Source organism: Lutra lutra, chromosome 12, assembly GCF_902655055.1.
Source record: "Lutra lutra chromosome 12, mLutLut1.2, whole genome shotgun sequence".
Taxonomy (NCBI): domain Eukaryota; kingdom Metazoa; phylum Chordata; class Mammalia; order Carnivora; family Mustelidae; genus Lutra; species Lutra lutra.
The window spans coordinates 90,392,122-90,402,638 of NC_062289.1; positions in this window are offsets into that span (position 1 = coordinate 90,392,122).

Here is a 10,517-nt window from a genome sequence, read left to right on the forward strand (position 1 = left end):
TGTGGGAGGTATTGTTTATTCATTCTATGGACAATTCTGGCTGTACTCTGGATATGCAGGCCCTTGCTGTGACTCTGGAGCCCAAACCCATCCCCCACCCCCGACCTCTGCTGCCTGCACGTTGCAATGGAGTGGTTTTCAGTCTATGGCCTGCAGCTCACTGAGTGGTCGACAGCTCCCACCCAAAGGCCACACACCGATCCCGAAAGGCCACTCTTCCTCCGGTCCTTGTGAACAAGTAACACATCCATTCATCGATTTCCAGCTTTACGCATGACTAAGTGCCACTTTCTAGGAAACTACTAAGTGAGTTACTACGATTTACTAGTCATAACTAAAATTAGGATGTTACTAGGGTTTACCAAGAACTCAGCCGTGGTGCTCTCCTTGGAAGCCTGGCTCCTGCTCTGTGTTTGCCAACACTGGAAAAATCCCACTGCACAAATCACACAGTAGATAAGGGGCAAAAGACGAGAGGAAGAGGTTTTGGCCTCGTCTAAGTGAACCCAAGGTCAAAAAAAATTGAGAGCCACTGTTCTAGAATTTGGAAATTCAGAAATCCCCTCTCCGCGGTGTTTTCACGCCCCCAACACACACCCATGTCAAGAGCCCTGACATTTCCAGCTGCCCCTAATTCTGACTCAGCACATTTAAACCATAGTGAGTTATCCACACAACACACTTTAGACAGCTAGTATACATAAATAACATTAAAATTCCAGTTCTGACCTCCAAATGCCTAAGACCTCTTTCCTACATTTAATGAATATTCATTAAGATGAAAACATATCTGACATATTTTAGTTCTGGGGCATATGGTGATAATCCAGTCCGTCACATTTCCTGTCTGCACGAGCTTACAGTCTGGTATCAGAAAAAGATGTCATGCAAGTAAACAGCGAAGCAATGATATAAATCTGGGCGCTTAAAAAACAAAACAAGGTACAGAGGTGGAGAATAGCAGGGGAGGCCCTATGTAAACATAGTAGTCAGGGTTCTGTGGTTCAAGCAATGGAAAACAATGGTGGGATTTGGTTGGAAAGACGTGAGGTGGCTCACAGAAGCAATGGAAAAACTGGACAAGGGGCAGAAAGGCATCGCATCCAGGAAATTATGGGGATCTAGGGAGCAGGAAGGAGTGAGTGTCTTCAATGTTTCACATGCAGCAATGGCCATGCTTCCGGACATGGTGTATAGTTCCCCATCCCTGACCAACTTGGACACGTGACTTGTTTTGGCCAACGGAATGTCAGCAGATATGACTCATAGTCACATGTCAGAGCTGAACTAAGAGCTTTAAGAAAGAACTATTACCTGCTGTTTTCCATTGGCCACAAAAGAACTTGTCCCAAAGCGGCGGTGCTCCTTCAGTCCGTGTCCCAGAGTCAGAGGTGCATGGAGCAGAGCTGCAGGGCCTGAAATGTAATAGACATGAAATAAACTTTCATTGTTGTAAGCCGCTCCGCTAAGGGCGGCTTGTTACTGCAGCATAGCTCACAGATACACTAAAAACGATGCTGTTACCCTCAAAACTGGTATGGCAGTTGGGGAGACAAAATCAATGGACATTGACTATTGAAGGCATTACTAAGAAAATGACAAAAAAGTCCAAGCCTAAAAGCCTCCAAAATACTCAGCCATGCAAAGAATCAGGTAAAGAGTGTTCTAGGTCACATGCCCAATGATGTGAAGTAAAAAAAACTCTTGGCATTTTTAAGAAGGCAAAAGAAGGTTGGCATAGCTGGAACATCCTCCTTCTTTGTCTTCACTCTGTTTCCATTGCCCCTGTTTCTAAATCTTCAGTTTGAATTCATGTTTGTAGTGCCACTCTTGCCTCCGTGTACTTGGTGCCCACCTCAAGTTCACCATCCCTGACCACGTACCTCTCTAAGGACTCAGCTTGCAATCGTCTCTGGTTTACCCTAGTCGTAGCAATTTAGGATATCATATTTCCCCAAACACCAGCTTGAACCCAGTCCAAACCCTCTGGAAACACAAGACCGGGCATCAGACAAGGGGGACTTTCTCCCCCTTCTCTCTACCCAGGCTCATTTTGTGGGACTCCAACTCAGCACCAGGGAAAGAGAAATCCCTCCACATATCTCTTAATTGGTGGCCACACACAGCTCGTTAAGCTTAATTAATGAGCCTCTATCAACTCATTTCTGAGGTCTTAGTGGAAAGTTGAATTCTACATGCAGTTTGGGGAAACAGATGGGTGGGTGTGTACGCGTGGTTCTCTGCACTAAGTTGTGTTCCTGGTAGGCACTCATTGGATACTTGGTCTAAAACAGCCAACATCTCAAGCTTATTAGACTGAGAGTCTAATAAGTACTAATGAGTATCTTCTCCTAAATCCTATGAAACAGACCCATTTTAAGATACCTGCCTGCATTCAGGCCCTATGTCTGAGAAGCTGCCTCTGTTCCAGCCCAGGAATATTTCCCAGGGGATTTCCATTTCTCAGTAGGCTTCCCTGTTCTTCACTGATTTCATGTCCTTGGCTCCTGAGAGAAGTGTGTCTTTACAGTGAATTCTCTCTTGTCCATGGGACCTAAGCAGGTCTCTGTTCCTTACAAATCAGGATGTTCAGACTAGATCACCTGCTCTCAATGTTGTCCACAGCTGTGCTATCTAGCAGGGACTATTGCATCGTTATCTGGACCCCTGCCACCCCCGGGAGAAGGTTTGGCTTTTTTCACAGTGGGTCAGAGTGAGTCTATTAGAGGGGAGTCGAGAGGGGACAGGGAAGTAGAGACATGGAAGAAGCTGCTGGCTCTTCTGGAAGTCACAAGCTGGGGTGACTACAGGATCAACTTCAGCCTTGCAAACTTGTTTTGTTGGGCCGGAACTAAGATTTTTAAAAATTTGACTGCAAACGCTTTTGGGCAGGAATGAACATTTTTGGCTCACCATGGTCCCCACCACTCCCTATGGTCATGCATGCAATGGCTTCCTTCACTTGGTCACATGATCTGTGTGGCCTCTGTGGCCCGCTGGGACTGTTATCTATGCTTTATGTAAAAACACTGTTTAGAAAGGGTTAGCTGGACTCTACTTTCAGTTCAACACTGACCTTACACTTGAGATATCCCAACCAAAGGGCCCACCTTCCCAACCTCTGTTCCTCATTTTAATACACCGAATGTACTAAAGACTTACACACAAATATGCCTGGAGAGGGAAAGGAGCATCTCTCATTGTTTCCACTCTCAGCTAGAGATAGAGAACTAACACTTCTCACCAGTTGCTGAACCCAGAGGAGGAAAGTAACCTTGAGGTATTTCCTTTGGAAGGCAGGAGGTTTGTCACTGGGATCTCTTCTACCTGGGGGACCATCTGACTTCTCAGGGAGGAAAAGCAAAAAACAGCCGTCTAAACTAGAAGAGGGGCAAAAAGTCGACTTTGGGATGGCCACGATGATGGGGAGGCCTAGTCCAGGGACAGTGCCGAAGGTGGGGGGCAGGGGGTGGGTACCATGTGCCCAGGCCCGGTAAGAGACCTCGGGCTGCATTCCCCAGCTCAGCCTGAACTTTCGACCCCATTGTCTGCTCTAATTACTGGAACCAGCAGGATTAATTCCTCGACCTACTTTCCAGTCCTTTTGGCTGCCACAGAGCGATAAGGCCTCACTGGGCTTTTCTCTCTGTCATTTTAATGCAGCAGAACTCGCTGAGAAGTTACATGCAAACTTGCATTTGAACCAAAGGAGCATCTCATCTTTGAACTGAAGAAAGGGGCTCAGGATAGCTCCTTTTCGGCAGATTTCACATTCGGGTTCTCTAAAGTGACTTCACAAAAAACAACCAAACACATGAAACACGTCCCCTACTTTGAGAACAATCAGATACAGAAATAAAAATAAGATATCATTTTATAGTTACTAAATTAGCATAAATTTAAACTGTTCATACCAAGGGCTAGTGAGGTTATAAGAAACTTATACGTTCACAAATTGCTGGTTGGCACAACCTTAAAATACAGCAACATGTATCAGGAGGCATAAAAACATTGGTGCCCATTTATCCTGTAATCTCATTCCTGGGAAGTTATCCAGAGGAAGTGTTTCAAAAGAAGGAAAAAGCTGTATACATAGAGACCTTCCCTGCAGCCCAGAGACAGGGATGGCAAAATGACCTGCCGGCTGGCAAACCCAGGGGACAAATGCAACCGGAGGCCTGTTTTTACCCGGCCAACAAGCTAAGAGCTTTTTCTTCATTTGTTTTTTTTTTTAAAAAAGGATTCTTAAAAGATTGTTAAAACAAACAAGCAAACAAAGACTGCGTGAAGTCCCCTGACCCTGGAGGAAGGGAAAAACTGGATGGAGACCATAATGTAACTTGAGGAGGTATTTACAATACACTGAGTTTTGTAGAATATAAATGGAATGTTCATTATGACGGCAACCTTGCAAACAGACGTCATGCCCATCCAGACAGGATAAGAAGGCAAAGAACGAAATCTGTTGTTTGGAACGCGTTGGGAATGATTTAATTTTTTTTTAAAGAATTCCTTCTTAGCGGAAGCAGCCACGTGCTGGTGGGTTGGGAATTTACTGTGTAACCTCTGTATCTTTATGACAGAGTATTACACAGCCATTAAAAATGATGCGGGGGCAGGGGCGGGGGCGGGGTCTGCACGTACTGAGATGGAAAGATGCTCATGACATATTGTCAAGCGAAAAGGCGCATCACAGAACAGCACGCATGGTGTGATCTCATTTACATAAACTGAATATGGATCCATCTCTGTAAATGTGTGGAGAATAATCTGGAAGGAAGGATGGACACTGAAGACACAGCAGTTATTTCTGGGGGGTGGGATGGGGGTGAATTTTATTTTCTTTTTCCTACCTGAAGGTTTCTGTGGGTTTGGTTTTTGGGGTTTTTTTTTGGTGTTGGTTTCTTTTTGTTTTTGGGAAGGGGATTGGCAAGAACCACTTATTATTTTTAGGATCAGAAACAAAGTATTTTCATAAAATCTTCGTTTATGTTGTCCAAATGTTTTTACAATATAAAAGAAAATTTTGCCATTTACAATGTGACCGAGGTCCTAGGATTCTGAGCAAAACTGTCCTTTCCCAGCTGCTGGCCTGCCTTGTTGAATTGCCTCCACCTTAAATGATACTTCCTCTAGCCTGGGGCTCTCAGACACAGACCCAAGATTGGGGGGTGGGGCTGGGGAGCAGTGGTGGGGGGGTAATAGATACTTGCTTTGGGTTCAAAATTTAAGATGACACTAAAACACTCAGTAATCATGATAACTATTTTAATGTTGTATTTCAAGAGATAAAAATTAATGGAAAAATCCATGATGGACAAATATTAAAATTTTAAATTTTAAAATTTACAGAATCAGAATGACTGATTTTTTTTTTTTTTTTTTTTTTTGGCTGCAGGCCCCATTATGGCTTGGTACTGAACTGTTACTGATTCTGTCTTTATTTAAAAATGTTGCTATTTATAAATTAATTAATTAATAAAATGTTGATATTCATTACGGATTTGGGGGAACATTAATTTTTACTTTAAAAAGTACTGTATTAAAATCTTAACTATCTTGAGCCTGGCTTTTTTGGCACCCCTTTCAAATATATTAAAAGCGTTGAATTGTACACTTTCAAACGATCTTTATATTTATTCTGCCTCAATGAAGCTGTTTAAAAACTTATATTGTAGCCACTGAAATCTGAATTGTATGTGATTTTTATGTAGTTATTCTTTCGATCTTCTCCCAACCACTTACGGGTGTATAAAACATTCTTAGCTCTCCGGCGACAGAAAACTAGCCTCCAGCCTGATGTGGCCTGAGGGCCATAATCTGCCCACTCCTGAGTTAAAATGTGGGAGTCAGCTGGCCTCTGGCTGTTTCCTCCCACTGTTTCCTCCCCCAGAAGATGGGCCAACAATACCTGCCACTCGGGGTTCAGTTGAGGAAACGTGGGCTGGCGCCTAGGGCAGAAACTGCCCTTTGGGGCGTCAGTATTTGGGTTCCCCGGGTAGCCAGGAACAGGAGAGCCTGCTCCCCAGGCTTCAGGGCTGTTAGACCAGCCCCAGGCCCCTCTCTGTTCTCTTGGCGCCAGGGTCAGTCCCACTTCATGCTCCCATTTCTCCGCAGAGTTGTTAATGACTGTCCGACCAGCCACCACCTAGCAGCTTATCTGCTTCATTACTGCGTGAAAGGGCTGTAAAGCTGCAGATAACCCTCTCTCCGGGCAGGAGGGCTCCTGCCTTATCACACACTGGCTTCAATAATTAACCATGCGAAGAAATAAAAACAAATATTGGACAGCGAATGCCTCATATGTGACCAAAAGACCCTGCGGGCTCTGCGGTTCCCTGATGGCTCCTCCTCTGAGTCCACTGCAGTTTTCCTGAAATTTCCACCGGCCCGGGGTCCTGTTTCATGCACCTGTTCCCAAGCAGGAGACATACCCCTTCCCCCGCCCCATCACCCCCGCCTCAGATTTCTGGTTTCTGCGCACCCTCACCCTTGAGGACCCTTCCCCATTTTTCCCCTTCCGAGTCTTTCTTGTTCCCCAGGTTCCTCTACTTTAATCTGTCATGTCAGATTACAAAAAAAGGGAGAAAGGAAAAAAAAAAAAGGACTAAGGATGCCTCTGTCCCAGGCTTGTTCGGAGGATTAAAGAGACAAAGCACATGAAGGACCTGGCTTAGCGCCTGACCCAAGATGGGTCTTGGTCGATAGCTGTTAGTATCATTTCAGTAGATGTGTTAAGTACCCTAGTACTTCCAGGCATGTCCTTACTCCCAGGGGTGCAGACTGCCTCTGGGTCAAACTTCATCATGTAAAAAGGCAGCAAACATCTTGCTGTTCCAAAATGGCTCATCGTCAATGTCACTCATTCATTCCGCAGTGAGGGGCTTCTGTGCCATGTTAAGTAATTAGGACTCTTCTGCAAGACATTTTTTAAAAATGAAAAGAAAAAAAAAGACTCATCAAAGCTATGTCACTGTATTTCAGCTCCAAGCACTGTTCTAGACAAGAGTGACATGGATCCTGTCCTCCAGGAACTTCAGAAAGTTGGGGGAGCCGGGGGGGAGGTTGCGAGGCACACAATGCAAGGAACTCATGGGAAAAATGGATCAGTTCAGGCTAAAGGGTCAACCTCAGAGGCTTCCTGGAGGAGGAAGAGTATGAGTTGCCCTTGAAGGATTACTAGGAGCGGCCCAGAGGCAAAGGGGGTTCACGCATCCGAATCCCAGTACAAGGGAAAAGTGCACAAGGCCCTTGCGATGTTTTCGGCAAACTGTTACACTGGAAACTGGCAACTGTTTTAATCATAGTTCAAAGACTCGCTAGGCTCCCAACATTTTTCTTCACCCCACAACATATGCGCCATGGAGGATTTGAACCTTGGCTGCTGTGGGAGGCAGAACAAATGCCCAAAGTTGTGTGTGCTCCATTTTCTGCATCCAAACAATGGAGATGGCCAAGCCAACCTCCCAGGGGTATTATCAGGACAAACCCAAACAACATACAGAGAACATTTGGAAGCCAGTAAAAGCTAGAGGTTGTCATTCGTATTTATCCTTGCCAACTTCTTCCTCCAGCCTGTTCCCCACCCTACCAACCAAAGTCTTTGTATCACCAATAGCACCCAGTAATGGGTTGATATGTTTATTCATAAATATCTCCAGGATAGAATCTGACTCCTGCCTTTCAGATGCTTTCACAGTTGTATAGCCCCTGTTAGAAATTTACCCAACATCCATTCCTTCTCAATGCACACAATTTTGTTTGGGGTAGCACTGTGCCAGTCTCCATGGCACAGTGCTACCCCATGGACTTAGGCCATGGAACATGAGGGCCTAAGTCAATCTGGCCATGTGATTCACCTTTGGACAATGAGACCTGAGCAGAAGGCTTTTGTTTTCTTGGACGCCTGGGTAACTCAGTGGGTTGGACCTCTGCCTTTGGCTCAGGTCATGATCTCAGGTTCCTGGGATCGAACCCCTCATTGGGCTCTCCAGTCAGCGGGGAGACTCTTTCTCTGCCTACTTGTGATCTCTCTCTCTCTCTGTCAAATAAATTAAAAAAAAAAAAAAGAAGAAGAAGAAGAAGAAGAAGGCTTTTGTTCTCTTGACAACTGAAGTCACAGCTGGCATTGCCTCTGCCTTCACCTTCCTGCCTTGAATTGGGAAAATGATGGCTGGAGCTGTGGCAGCCATGGTGTGGTCATGAGCAAGTGGTCAAAAGACTCTCAGAGATAGCAGTCCTGACATGGCAGAGCCACTCAACCAACACCGCATGTGTTTAGCCACTGTCATAGTTTGGGTTACAGACAGCACCAGAGGTCATTCTGACAGGTTGAGCAGGGTTGACCATAGACAGGCTTTTGTTTAGAACCAAGAGCACAAAACCACAGCACCAAGTCGTGGGTGTCTGGGGTCCAGAGGCAGGTTACCAGGCAGGTTTGGCAACTTAGAATTCATGTCCTGGTGCTGAGGCCAGGACTAGAACACAGGAGAGCTGAGTCCCCTTGGCTAAGCCAGAAACATGGCAACAGGTTAGTTGGATGGGGAGCAAGTGCCTCCATCCAACCTGAAAGGCCAGAGCATGTCAGGGCCAGACAAACAGGTCTCCAGCAGGGACAAGAAGGGCTCAAACACCCTGACACCTGACTGGGTCTGAGGGTCTCACTCCACTCCATGCCCTGCCCCCTCTGCTTCCCTCTGCCCTTCCAAAACAGGTTTTGGAATCTTGTTTCTCGGATTATCTCTCATGAGGTTATTTTTACAACGTTCTCCCTTTGTTCACTTGCTGCTCAGAATAAGGTAGAAAGCTGATAAGGCAGAAGACTTAAAACTCCAAGGTGCTATAGCCCTTTCTCTCCCCACCTCCCCCATGCGTAAACATTTGCTGAGCGAGTACCTGACCGCATGAATGATTGGGTCCTGCAGATGCCATCCCATTACTATCTGTGCTAATCCATAATAATTTCTATTTGACTTTGGAATGTGTTACGTAATTGGAATTTTGCAAATTTGCCTTCCTAATTATGTTCTTCTTTGGTTAACACAGAAATTACTTTGCACAGATTGAGTGATAGTGGGGAGAAGTTTGCTAGGTGTTAGGATCATTAGGTAGATAATCCATATATTGGCAGTCGAGAGTTGTCTATATCAGGAAGGTCAGCTAGGCTGATATTTGAAGCAAGGGGAGTGTGTGTGTGTGTGTGTGTGTGTGTGTACACGCACGCCTGGTATCCTGCTTCTGCATTAGCCAATCCATGGAAACTGGGTATACTTAAAACCCTACGTACCAGTTCAGTCTTGGCCTAGATTTTCTGCCCCATCCAGTCACTGTTCTGAGGGTTACAAGGTAGTCCATAACTTCAAAGATCCAATAACGAGTGAGATTATAACTGGCCCTGCACAGACTTCAGGACCTCAGTGCCATGGACTTGGTTTCCAGCTTAGTATACCAGACACTAAGATGCTGCATTATCTCCATTCACCCAATATATAAAAGAATGAATGGATGAGTGATTGGTTGGACGGATGGATGGATGGATCGATGGACGGTTGAGTGGATGAACTGTATACAATAGATGCCCAGTCTCAAATCTGGGTTCTCCGTGGATAATTGTTGTGTATTTACTTTTGTACCGTCTGTCTACCTAGATCTCCACTGGTTAACCCTTCTGTTTGGGCTGGGTCTGGGGTTCAATTAGATCTTGATTAATGCTCTTTTCCCTGAAAGGGATCCCAAGGACCCAACCTGACTGGATATTCCTGGCCCTATGTGCCTGGGCCTGGGATGTCTGGCTCCTGGGCTTGTTCCAAAGTTTAGACATTTGACGGGGCCTGGCCTGGCCATGTGCCTTTAAGCTGGCAGGTCTCATCCTAGCCACTCAATACAAATGAACCACTGACACTGTCAACTCATTCACGGCCTTTGTCCTGAACCATTTGCCTTGACCTAGCTAGCTTGGCTTTTGTTTCTAATATCCTCTAGGTATCTTGGCTCCAACCCCTGTACTAACCCCCAGATTGATTTATGATTCCACACCATTGGCTATGATCTCATGGTTCTCTCCTGGACAATGGGTCACACTTGACTTCCTAACCCACAATTGTGTCTCTGGGCTCTGCCTTCCACCCTCAGTGAAGGTTCACACCAATCCCTTTGATTATATCACTCCTGGCAGCTTCTGGTTAACTCTTGGCCAAATCCAGGACCCTAGGTCTTATCCTTCTTATATCCTTCTCTCCTGGGTCCATCTGGCCTCAGGATCTAGAGCAGGATGTCTATACTTGGATCGTCTAACACCAGCCTTCTCTGATCTCTCTTGGCAGCTTTCATTCATCCAACATTTATCAAATACCTGCTATGTGTCAGGCAACGTGCCAGCCACTAGGGATCTAATGGCAGCCTGATGATACAGTCATGACCCCAAAACATCGCAGAGAGACAGACCTTTAAACAGACCTCAAGGATTGTGAGCCCAAGTCCCCTGCCCTGGAAACCAGACCCACTTCCTCCTCTGAGGG